The sequence below is a fragment of the Oncorhynchus gorbuscha genome, linkage group LG26 (genome assembly GCF_021184085.1).
Source record: "Oncorhynchus gorbuscha isolate QuinsamMale2020 ecotype Even-year linkage group LG26, OgorEven_v1.0, whole genome shotgun sequence".
Lineage (NCBI taxonomy): Eukaryota > Metazoa > Chordata > Actinopteri > Salmoniformes > Salmonidae > Oncorhynchus > Oncorhynchus gorbuscha.
The window spans coordinates 21,281,496-21,293,876 of NC_060198.1; the positions used below are offsets into that span (position 1 = coordinate 21,281,496).

General features: G+C 44.3%; 1 protein-coding gene across 6 annotated transcripts in view; it reads right to left on the reverse strand.

The window, feature by feature from the left end:
- Positions 1-12,381, reverse strand: part of LOC124015078 (pre-B-cell leukemia transcription factor 1-like) — a 57,243-nt gene that overhangs the window by 24,616 nt on the left and 20,246 nt on the right. The window lies entirely within an intron of this gene.

A 12,381-nucleotide genomic window follows, 5' to 3' on the forward strand; every position in this document is an offset into this window, starting at 1 on the left:
TCCATCTTGCATTAGTCCAGAGTTGTAACTAAACCTTGACTGAGAGACTAGATAATAATGGTCTTGCATGGGTTTGTAAAGTGCTATAGGCTATGGCACTGCAGTAAAAAAAAATTGGCGGGGGGGAGGGGTGTGTGGACTTTCTTTTACACATTGCACATTTTCATTGCTTGCTAGTAAATGAATAAAAGTAGTCTTTAAAAAAAAGGTTGGATGTGTCTGACTATTCATTTATTCAACAGCAGTTGAGAGTTCTGGCTCTGAGGCCTATAATGTGTTATTAAAGGAACAATGCGCCAATCCTCTCCGGTATAATTTGACAAGAGTCTTTACTTAATATTGACTGATCAACGCTGATCAGGGCAGGTCCTAGCCGATATGCCGCCCTAGGTGACACCCCTCCCCCCAAAAGGTTGACTTCCAAGGTGAAAGCGAGGAGATGAAGGAGGAGACGGGTAAAAGGATTTTTAAGCCTAGAGACAATTGAGACATGGATTGTGTGTTATTCAGAGGGTGAATGGGCAACACAAAAAATGTAAAGCTTTAATTACACAGACAGCGTCACAGCATTTTGGTACACCACAATTTCATTAATTTCCAATGAAACTTTGTGTTGCAGTGCGTTCGGTGCATATGTTGAATTTATTGAACGTATGCGTCAAACTGTATGCGTAGACAGCTTGACAGAAATGGTAGCAGAAGGTGAATGTTGAACTTTTGTTGCACACATATCCAGATAATGCTGCATACTATTTTGTGCAATGACGCTGTTGGTGTGCTCAAAGCGTAAGTGCCTTGAACTGGGTATGGTAGTAGGTGCCAGGCGCACCAGTTTGGGTAAAGAACTGCAACGCTGCTGGGTTTTTCATGCTCAACAGTTTCCTGTGTTTATCAAGAACGGTCCACCACCCAAAGGACATCCAGATGAGAGCCTTTAATTCCTGGAGGAACAACGGGGTTAACCACACCACAGATCAGTCAAGCCCACCTACCATTAGGCCCAACCAAGCCTGGTGTTGATCTTCCCTCCCCGGTGAGGGGGCTTGTATTGGGGGCTGGGGGGATATTGGGTGTCTGTCAGGTCCAGGGGTCTGTGTGATATTAGCAGTCTGCCAATCTGGCATGGGGGAACGGACACTGTAATTACTACTGCTCTTACTGCCTCATCAATCTCTATCGCTCCTTCTCTCCCCCACCCCGCTCTCTTTCATTCCGTGACAGAACAAACAGATTGAGTGACAGAGACAAACAGAATGAAATCTAGTGTGTGTGTGTGTGTGTGTGACTTATATACCAGCGTGAACATAAATGCAATAAAATAAAATTGTCCTTAGTATGAAGTCAAGGAGCTGTGTATACAAGTATCTGACTGAGTTATCCCCATTTGTCTATTTAGATGGTAGCATTGTCACTCGGATGCACTATCAGTGTCAGACGATATCAGCTAAAAATGCGGTATTGGCCGATGTCTAGTTTAACGCCGATGTCAAAGCTGACGTGCATACCTATATAACGTGACGTAATGACGCCACGTAAAATTGTGTGCTACACATGCAACACAGCATTCCTAACCTAGCCCACAATGTCTGCTGTGTGGATCAAGCAGTAAACAAGTCATTTGAGAGAGTAAGAAAATTCAAAAGGTCAACAGTTTCCTGTGTGTATCAAGAATGGTCCACACTCCACACTCAACGTCAACAAAACAAAGGAGATGATCGTGGACTTCAGGAAACAGCAGAGGGAGCACCCCCCCTATCCACATCGATGGGACAGTAGTGGAGAGGGTAGTAAGATAAGTTCCTCAGCTTACACATCACGGACAAACTGAATTGGTCCACACAGACAGCGTGGTGAAGAAGGCACAGCAGCGCCTCTTCAACCTCAGGAGACTGAAGAAATTAGTCTTCACCAAAAGTACTAAAACTTCTACAGATGCACAATCGGGAGTATCCTGTCGGCCTGTATCACCGCCTGGTACGGCAACTGCTCCACCCACAACCGTAAGGCTCTCCAGGGGGTAGTGAAGTCTGCACAACGCATCACCGGGGGCAAACTACCTGCCCTCCAGGACACCTACACAACCCGATGCCACAGGAAGGCCATAAAGATCAAGGACAACAACCACCCGAGCCACTGCCTGTTCACCCCGCTATCATCCAGAAGGCGAGGTCAGTACAGGTGCATCAAAGCAGGGATCGAGAGACTGAAAAACAGCTATCTCAAGGACTGAGAGAATTTAATTTAGTAGAATAGTCTCCATCTATATTTAGAATTTAGTAGAATTTAGTCTCCATCTATATGCTCCATTTACCTTGGTAGGAATGGAGATTGAGAATACCAGAGGAGAATGGTCACTAAGCAATCTGGGTAGATACTCTACATCTAACACTCTATGAAACATTTGTTTCGAAAGTAAAAAGTTGTGTGTGTCTTGTGTGAATAAAAGTGAGGGTTTATCAGAAGACCTATCAAGAACTGTATCTAAGCAAAAATTAATCTCCTCCAACCTGTAGCCATCCTGGTGGTGCTTGAGCAACCTGAAGGAAGACATTCTGAATAAACATATGGTCATCGAAGTTAGGAGCATAAATATTCAATAGGGTCCAGTAGACTCTGAAAACATATGCCCCTGCACCAAAACAAACCTGCCAGAGGGATCAGAGATGGTGTTGTTGACGCAGAAGGGGATGTGTCTACTTTTCAAAATTGCAGTTCCTCTTGCTTTGGAGTTTTAAGAGGATGCAAAAACTTGTCCTACCCATTCCCTCTTCAATGTCTTGTGTTCACTGGCTGTAAGATGTGTTTCTTGTAAAAACACAATGTCAGCCTTTAATTTCTTAAGGTATGTACTCTTTTTCCTTTTAATATCGGGCTGTTAAGACCTTTTACGTTGAATGTGACATTTTAGTGGATTAAGCATAGGTTGGGTTTCAAATATGTAACTGAATAGAAATCTATCATATGCAGATAATTAGGAAATGTTTCAACTTTGGTTTGAGCACAAAAGTGACCTGTGTCTCTTTAGGAAGGAAACAATAAACATAGAAAAAAAGGGAGAAAAAAAATCATAAAAATCCCACCCACCCCGATTGTCAGACTAGAACAACAGTCCCAACAATCAAACATGAACACACTTGTTGAGATACATTACATTTACATTACATTTAAGTCATTTAGCAGACGCTCTTATCCAGAGCGACTTACAAATTGGTGCATTCACCTTATGACATCCAGTGGAACAGCCACTTTACAATAGTGCAACTAAATCTTTTAAGGGGGGGGGGGTGAGAAGGATTACTTTATCCTATCCTAGGTATTCCTTAAAGAGGTGGGGTTTCAGGTGTCTCCGGAAGGTGGCGTCGTGAGGGAGTTTGTTCCACCATTGGGGAGCCAGAGCAGCGAACAGTTTTGACTGGGCTGAGCGGGAACTGTACTTCCTCAGTGGTAGGGAGGCGAGCAGGCCAGGAGGTGGATGAACGCAGTGCCCTTGTTTGGGTGTAGGGCCTGATCAGAGCCTGGAGGTACTGAGGTGCCGTTCCCCTCACAGCTCCGTAGGCAAGCACCATGGTCTTGTAGCGGAGCTCGGTTTGTCAACGTCTGCTCAGCTCCTCGGCATCACGTCTCTCCTCCGGGTTGACACGTTTAAATGTTTTCCTCACGTCGGCTGCAGTGAAGGAGAGTCCACATGTTTTAGTTGCGGGCAGTGTCAGTGGCACTGGATTGTCCTCAAAAGCGGGCAAAAAGTTATTTAGTCTGCCTGGGAGCAAGACATCCTGGTCCGTGACGGTGCTGGTTTTCTTTTTGTAATCCGTGATTGACTGTAGACCCTGCCACATACCTCGTGTCTGAGCCATTGAATTGAGATTCTACTTTGTCTCTGTACTGACGATTAGCTTGTTTGATTGCCTTGCGGAGGGAATAGTTACTGTTTGTATTCGGTCATGTTTCCAGTCACCTTGCCCTGATTAAAAGCAGTGGTTCGCGCTTTCAGTTTCACGCGAATGCTGCCATGAATCCACGGTTTCTGGTTTGGGAATGTTTTAATCGTAGCTATGGGAACGACATCTTCAACGCACGTTCTAATGAACTCTCACACCGAATCAGCGTATTCGTCAATGTTGTCTGACGCAATACGGAACATATCCCAGTCCACGTGATAGAAGCAGTGTGGAGTCAGATTGGTCGGACCAGCGTTGAACAGACCTCAGCGCGGGAGCTTCTTGTTTTAGTTTGTCTGTAGGCAGGGATCAACAAAATCGAGTCGTGGTCAGCTTTTCCAAAAGGAGGGCGGGGCAGGGCCTTATATGCGTCGCGGAAGTTGGAATAGCAATGATCCAAGGTTTTTCCAGCCCTGGTTGCGCAATCGATATGCTGATAAAATTTAGGGAGTCTTGTTTTCAGATTAGCATCCTAGAAATACAATTGATTTTACACAGCATGCTACGATTTCCAGAGTGCATTTCAACTCCCATGGGATGCTGGCTGGCTAGTGGCTACTGCTAGCAAGCCCAGACAAACGCAAAGTAGTCTTAATATATTGCTATTATAGCTAAATTATGAGTGCATTTCACATTACTTTTGGGTTGTAATCATAGTATAATGCTCACATGAATGTCATGCTGAATACACTATGTTCATGTCACCAACTAGGTTTCCATCCAATTGGCAACAGATATGACAATATTCTAGAATCAACATAAAGAAAATATGCATATTTTCCCACCAGCGGTGTTTCCACCAAACAGACTTGTGGATACAAATCTGTGCTTGATGACATGCACACAAAATGTATTATTTCGGTTAAGTTTTCATTTACCGAATGAAAACTGTGTGGAGTTGGAAATGCAATGTGTTTCCATTGCATTTCCAACTCCACCAACTGTTGCGTTAAATAGCCTATTCTGGTCTGAGCACGTGTGCTCTAGCCAACAGCTTACAGATACTGCGCAGGTAGGCTAGTCTACATGAGATTATTATTGATAAGACGAAGAACGTTATTTATCTGACAAAACGGCAGCCAAACGTGAGATCATTATGTCACCAAGATAAGAGCCTGGATATTTATTCGAAAGAGCATCAAGATCACTGTGCACTTTCACCACTCTGAAGTTCATAACTTATTTCATCTAGTAGCCTAATAAACTTTGTTTTCCCAAGTCGACATGAGAGGACAACACACCAGATCACGTGATTCCAAGTTTACTTCAATATGGTTATTATTTCAATATTGGTGCATAAAAGGACTTTCCACCGCCCGCTCGCACAATTAATTGTACAGATACAAAAAGAGCCCACCACGTCAAACATGGTCACTGTCACTCAAACCTTAATCAAATGTTGTTGCTAGTAGAATAACATTACAATGCAGATGTCATGTGTAAAATAGTTTGTCGTTTTGCAACAAAACCTCCCTTGCCCTGTACTGCTTTGTAACTCCTTCCACATAGTTGTTTTGATGGGCTGGCCCTCATCTGCTCTGAAAGCAAAGTATTCCCAGAACTAGCTCCGGAAGCGAACTTTGTCAAGTTGTGGGCGTGGAGGTACAATGTTTGTTATAAGAAGCCATGCCGTCAGTATTTTCTCTCTCCTCTCGCTTTTCAAAAGTGGCTTGCGCTGTGTCAACTCCATATGCAAGTAGCCTGGCTAGTTTACTACAGCCCCCATGAGAAGATTCAGAAAAATTACTAGACCGTCTCGATCCTCTCATTCCGTATATGACATGAGCCATTTGACAGAAGAAGCAAAAGTACCAAATTCTAGTAGCAAACCACATTTCATTTTCTAGTATAGAAAAAGTACAGAAGTTTCAGTATACTGTGCAGCACTAGTAGTCAGCCTGCTTTGTTCAAGTTGTAAAGGGTTTCATTTACAAACCAAGTTAAGAACAATTCTCTGTTCTACATTCAGTTAACAAGCTTCAACCCAGTTGTCCTAATGTGTTGTAAATATTGCGTTTCTCTTTTGTCCCAAGTGGCATACTGTACAAGGCCTATATGAATTTCCCTTTACCCAAACCTTGGGCTGGGCCTGCTCTTCAGCCAACAGACGCCTAAAGCTTCAACCTCGTAAAAAACGCATTAAAAGTCTGAGGTTTCTCCAACAACTCATTAAGTTTTACAGCTAGGTTCAAATGAAGCTCTTTGAAAAATTATAATAATAATTAATTAGTCCTGTGATTCACTGGACGGCAGGGCTGATGACTAGTCTGGTCGGACACAGCCATAGACAAGTGGGGAGCTTTGCTGCACTGATATTTTTAGGTCTCCATAGATGTTTGATTGGGTTGAAGTCCGTGCTCTGGCTGGGCCACTCAAGGACATTCAGAGACTTGTCTGCGTTGTTTTGTTGTTGTGCTTAGGGTTGTTGTCCTGTTGGAACATGAACCTTCACCCCAGTCTGAGGTCCTGAGCGCTCTGGAGCAGATTTTCATCAAGGATCTCTGTACTTTGCTCCATTCATCTTTGCCTCGATCCTGACAAGTCTCCCAGTCCCTGCCGCTGAAAAGCATCCCCACAGCATGATGCTGCCACCACCTTGCTTCACCGTAGGGATGGTGCCAGGTTTTCTCCAGACGTGACCCTTGACATTCAGGCCAAGGAGTTCAGTCTTGGTTTTATTAGACCAGAGAATCTTATTTCTCATGGTCTGACGGGCCTTTCGTTACCTTTTGGAAAACCAAGCGGGATGTTATGTGCCTTTTACTGAGGAGTGTCTTCAGTCTGGGCACTCTACAATTTAGGCCTGATTGGTTGAGGTCTGCAGAGATGGTTGTCCTTCTGGAAGGTTCTCCCATGTGGAGACAGAGGAACTCGAGAGCTCTGACAGAGTGACCATTGGGTTCTTGGTCACCTCCCTGACCAAGGCTCTTCTCCCCCGATTGCTCAGTTTGGTTGGGCGGCCAGCTCCATGAAGGGTCTTGATGGTTCCAAACTTCTTCCATTTAAGAATGGTGGATGGGGACGTTCAATGCTGTAGAAATGTGTTGGTACCCTTCCCCAGATGTGTGCCTCAACACAATCCTGTCTTGGAGCTCTACGGACAATAACTTTGACCTCTGTAGCTTGGTCCTTCTGTAGCTCAGTTGGTAGAGCATGGCGCTTGTAACGCCAGGGTAGTGGGTTCGATCCCCGGGACCACCCATACGTAGAATGTATGCACACATGACTGTAAGTCGCTTTGGATAAAAGCGTCTGCTAAATGGCATATATTATATTATTATTATAAGTGTTTCTCTCAACATGTTCTGTACTTGACTGGGCAAGATAGGGGTTTTGCTCCTTGGAGAACATTTTACAATAAATCTAGGCCTAAATTCAGAAAGCAGTCTAAATAAAAGTGTCTGAACTATCTCAAGCAGCGATCAGCATCATCCCAGGTAACAGTAGCGGTCCACAGACTGGAGGTTGACAAACACTGATCTAGAACAGTCAAGGATGTCTACGGTCGGAGACATTCAATATGTTGTCCTTTATGGTTCGGTTGGTAGGGCATGGCGCTTGCAACGCCAGGATTGTGGATTCAATTCGCACACATTGTTAAGTCGCTTTATATAAAAAGCAGCTGCTAAACGGCATACATTATATTATCGATTTTAATTGTCTAGTACTAGACAACTAGGCTCACTTCAGGGGGGAAAAAAAATACAGCTTATTGCCTTTTTCAATCAACCACCAATAAAAGAAAAATAGCTTCATCTGGAGCCTAAAAACAACATGGCTGTTGCTTAAGTGGGTTGAAGTCGATTTCAAAACCCTGGCTTGCACCTCGGCAGAAATATTTCAATAAATAGACGTGCTTGAGTTAGTCATGTTCCGCCATTGGTTTTTACGGCTTAGATCTTAAACGTTCTACAACACTGGTTCAGTCAAACCTCTATGCTGGCTTATTCAGTAGAGCATGGCGCATGCAACTCCAAGGGACGTGGGTTCGTTTCCAGCTGACCCATACGTAAAAATGTACACATGCATGTATGTCGCTTTGGATGAAAGCCTCGGCTAAATGGCATATTATTAACCAGGAAAAACAACAGTGCAGAGAGAGGGTGGAGGAATTAAAGAAATGTGTAGTGTCATATCAAGAGAGAACTAGCTGCAGAAAAGGGAAGAGAGCACGCAAGCAAACTAACATTAAAAAGTAACAGCAGTGGCCTTTGACAAACTTTCCCCGTTGCACCAGCAGCTATTTTCACTGCCAATGCCCAAGAGAGAGAGAAGGAACAGAACAAGCCGTCAACCAGAATGGAAGCAAAGGAATTGTCTCTTCAACTTTGATCAATTCCTGTCTCTCCCTCTCGATGGCTTTTAATATGTTTCATAGTGAGTCTTCAAAAGATTTTAACAAAATTAAATGTTCACACGTATGAAGGTAATGTTTAACGTGAGAGAAAGAGGGATAGAGAGAGAAGAGGGGGAGGAGAAAAATAAAAATAAAGAACGAGAGACTGGTGGAGAAGAAGGGGGAGAGGGGGTCCTGGTATTTCGATCAGAACATTTCCTTAACAATGAAAACAATCTACCCAACTGCAGCACTCAGAGGAATTCACCTCCCCTCCTCCATTATTACCATATCAAAGCCCGGAGTTCAGAGCAAGTCTTCTTTCAAGAATAGGAGCGAGGCGAAGCGAGAGAAGGAGGGGTAGAGGACAAGACCGAAGCAGCAGGAGTAGACCAGAGCACGGACTTTGCTTTTATCCCTGCTGTTCAGTGTGTGTGTGTGTGTGTGTGTGTGTGTGTGTGTGTGTGTGTGTGTGTGTGTGTGTGTGTGTGTGTGTGTGTGTGTGTGTGTGTGTGTGTGTGTGTGAAGACTGCAGAAAATCTAGTAGAGATACTAGAGGACTACTGATTGGGGCCTTCCATAGGCCTTCCATAGGCTGCCTTCACTATATTGAAGCAAACAGTAAAGGAACATGCTAAGGAAAAAAAAGAACAGGTCAGAAATCAGCTCAATGTAATTTAGGCTTTGGTGGCATACCGTATACCGGGGTATTTGGAAATAGGGTTTACACTGCTTAAAGGCTTCTTTAAAAACTAATCGGGATAGCCCCCTTTTTTTCCAATTTTTGCCCAAATCCAACTGCATGTAGTTCAGGCCCTAAAGCAAGGATATGCATATTCTTGGTACCATTTGAAATCAAATCAAATCACATTTTATTTGTCACATACACATGGTTAGCAGATGTTAATGCGAGTGTAGCGAAATGCTTGTGCTTCTAGTTCCGACAATGCAGTGATAACCAACAAGTAATCTAACTAACAATTCCAAAACTACTGTCTTATACACAGTGTAAGGGGATAAGGAACATGTACATAAGGATATATGAATGAGTGATGGTACAGAGCAGCATACAGTAGATGGTATCGAGTACAGTATATACATATGAGATGAGTGTGTAGACAAAGTAAACAAAGTGGCATAGTTAAAGTGGCTAGTGATACATGTGTTACATAAGGATGCAGTCGATGATGTAGAGTACAGTATATACATATGCATATGAGATGAATAATGTAGGGTAAGTAACATTATATAAGGTAGCATTGTTTAAAGTGGCTAGTGATATATTTACATCATTTCCCATCAATTCCCATTATTAAAATGGCTGGAGTTGGGTCAGTGTCAATGACAGTGTGTTGGCAGCAGCCACTCAGTGTTAGTGGTGGCTGTTTAACAGTCTGATGGCCTTGAGATAGAAACTGTTTTTCAGTCTCTCGGTCCCAGCTTTGATGCACCTGTACTGACCTAGCCTTCTGGATGATAGCGGGGTGAACAGACAGTGGTTCGGGTGGTTGATGTCCTTGATGATCTTTATGGCCTTCCTGTAACAACGGGTGGTGTAGGTGTCCTGGAGGGCAGGTAGTTTGCCCCCGGTGATGCGTTGTGCAGTCCTCACTACCCTCTGGAGAGCCTTACGGTTGAGGGCGGAGCAATTGCCGTACCAGGCGGTGATACAGCCCGCCAGGATGCTCTCGATTGTGCATCTGTAGAAGTTTGTGTGCTTTTGGTGACAAGCCAAATTTCTTCAGCCTCCTGAGGTTGAATAGGCGCTGCTGCGCTTCTTCACGACGCTGTCAGTGTGAGTGGACCAATTCAGTTTGTCTGTGATGTGTATGCCGAGGAACTTAAAACTAGCTACCCTCTCCACTACTGTTCCATCGATGTGGATAGGGGGTGTTCCCTCTGCTGTTTCCTGAAGTCCACAATCATCTCCTTAGTTTTGTTGACGTTGAGTGTGAGGTTATTTTCCTGACACCACACTCCGAGGGCCCTCACCTCCTCCCTGTAGGCCGTCTCGTTGTTGTTGGTAATCAAGCCTACCACTGTTGTGTCGTCCGCAAACTTGATGATTGAGTTGGAGGCGTGCGTGGCCACGCAGTCGTGGGTGAACAGGGAGTACAGGAGAGGGCTCAGAACGCACCCTTGTGGGGCCCCGTGTTGAGGATCAGCGGGGAGGAGATGTTGTTGCCTACCCTCACCACCTGGGGGCGGCCCGTCAGGAAGTCCAGTACCCAGTTGCACAGGGCGGGGTCGAGACCCAGGGTCTCGAGCTTGATGACGAGCTTGGAGGGTACTATGGTGTTGAATGCCGAGCTGTAGTCGATGAACAGCATTCTCACATAGGTATTCCTCTTGTCCAGGTGGGTTAGGGCAGTGTGCAGTGTGGTTGAGATTGCATCGTCTGTGGACCTATTTGGGCGGTAAGCAAATTGGAGTGGGTCTAGGGTGTCAGGTAGGGTGGAGGTGATATGATCCTTGACTAGTCTCTCAAAGCACTTCATGATGACGGAAGTGAGTGCTACGGGCGGTAGTCGTTTAGCTCAGTTACCTTAGCTTTCTTGGGAACAGGAACAATGGTGGCCCTCTTGAAGCATGTGGGAACAGCAGACTGGTATAGGGATTGATTGAATATGTCCGTAAACACACCGGCCAGCTGGTCTGCGCATGCTCTGAGGGCGCGGCTGGGGATGCCGTCTGGGCCTGCAGCCTTGCGAGGGTTAACACGTTTAAATGTCTTACTCACCTCGGCTGCAGTGAAGGAGAGACCGCATGTTTCCGTTGCAGGCCGTGTCAGTGGCACTGTATTGTCCTCAAAGCGGGCAAAAAAGTTATTTAGTCTGCCTGGGAGCAAGACATCCTGGTCCGTGACTGGGCTGGATTTCCTGGACTTCCTGACGGGCCGCCCCCAGGTGGTGAGGGTAGGCAACAACATCTCCTCCCCGCTGATCCTCAACACGGGGGCCCCACAAGGGTGCGTTCTGAGCCCTCTCCTTCACTTTGAAGTTGGTGCAAATGTGAATTGAATTTAGGAGAATAACACACGAGCTGGTAGTAGAAAATAAAGTTGTTTTTTTAAACTGGTATTTTTCTACCACCATCGTTGAAATGCAAGAGAAAAGTCATCATTCTAGCCATCCCTCTGGTTGCAATTCCGATCATGTCCACAAGATGGCAGTAGTGTACGTGCACCGTTTCAGATGGATAAACTTGGAAGTATGAGTGAACTACAAGACTTTTATTGTGTAATCCCCAGGTACATTTTGGCTAATCGTGAAGGAGACACATTCATATTCCATTTTCTGCAAGAATATCATCAAATCTGTATACTTGGACTTTGATTTAGCTTTCCAATTATTAGTAGCCATTGCAAAACCAGTTTTCAGAACTCTGAATATCCTGATAATTTTTGTCCAAAATGAAAAAGCATGCTGTCGTACAAGATTAGTTACATTTTACGACATATACACAGTTTCCTGTAAATCCCAGCTCATTGGCTATCTAGCTAGCTTTGTTTGACCCAGATTGCTCATTTGACAAAGATACAGTCGTTCAAGTGATGGCTGACGCGTCATCGGCGTGCCATGAAGGCGTCACTCTCTGACCAAATATGTCGTCCTATAGGATATACTACACCCCTAGTCTTGTTACCTTCTTGGATCTCTGAGGAATAGATACGAACGTGATTTGGCTTGTTGAAACAACGTTTAGGGTGAGATTTTCAGATTCCCTTCTTTGCTAATTGAACGAGTGGAAATACACAATCAACCGCGCATGCTATATGGACCTTTTTTAGGGTAAGAAAAAGGATTTTATCTAACAAAACGACACTATGTTCATGTTATGGGACCCTTTGGATTATACATTCTGAAATAATTTCACGTTCAGAGGTGAATTTATCAAACCTATAGCAATGGCATTTTTTAGTGGTAATATCTACTGGAAATTGGACAGTGCAGTTATATTAACAAGAATTTAAGCTTTCAGCCGATATAAGACATGGGTACTGACATTTGTTTCTCTAAAATCAATCTTAAATCGATCTTGACATAACGAGCTGCATGATTAACAACTTGTCTCGTTGATAGAATGCCGATCCTTAAGTTTTAACCA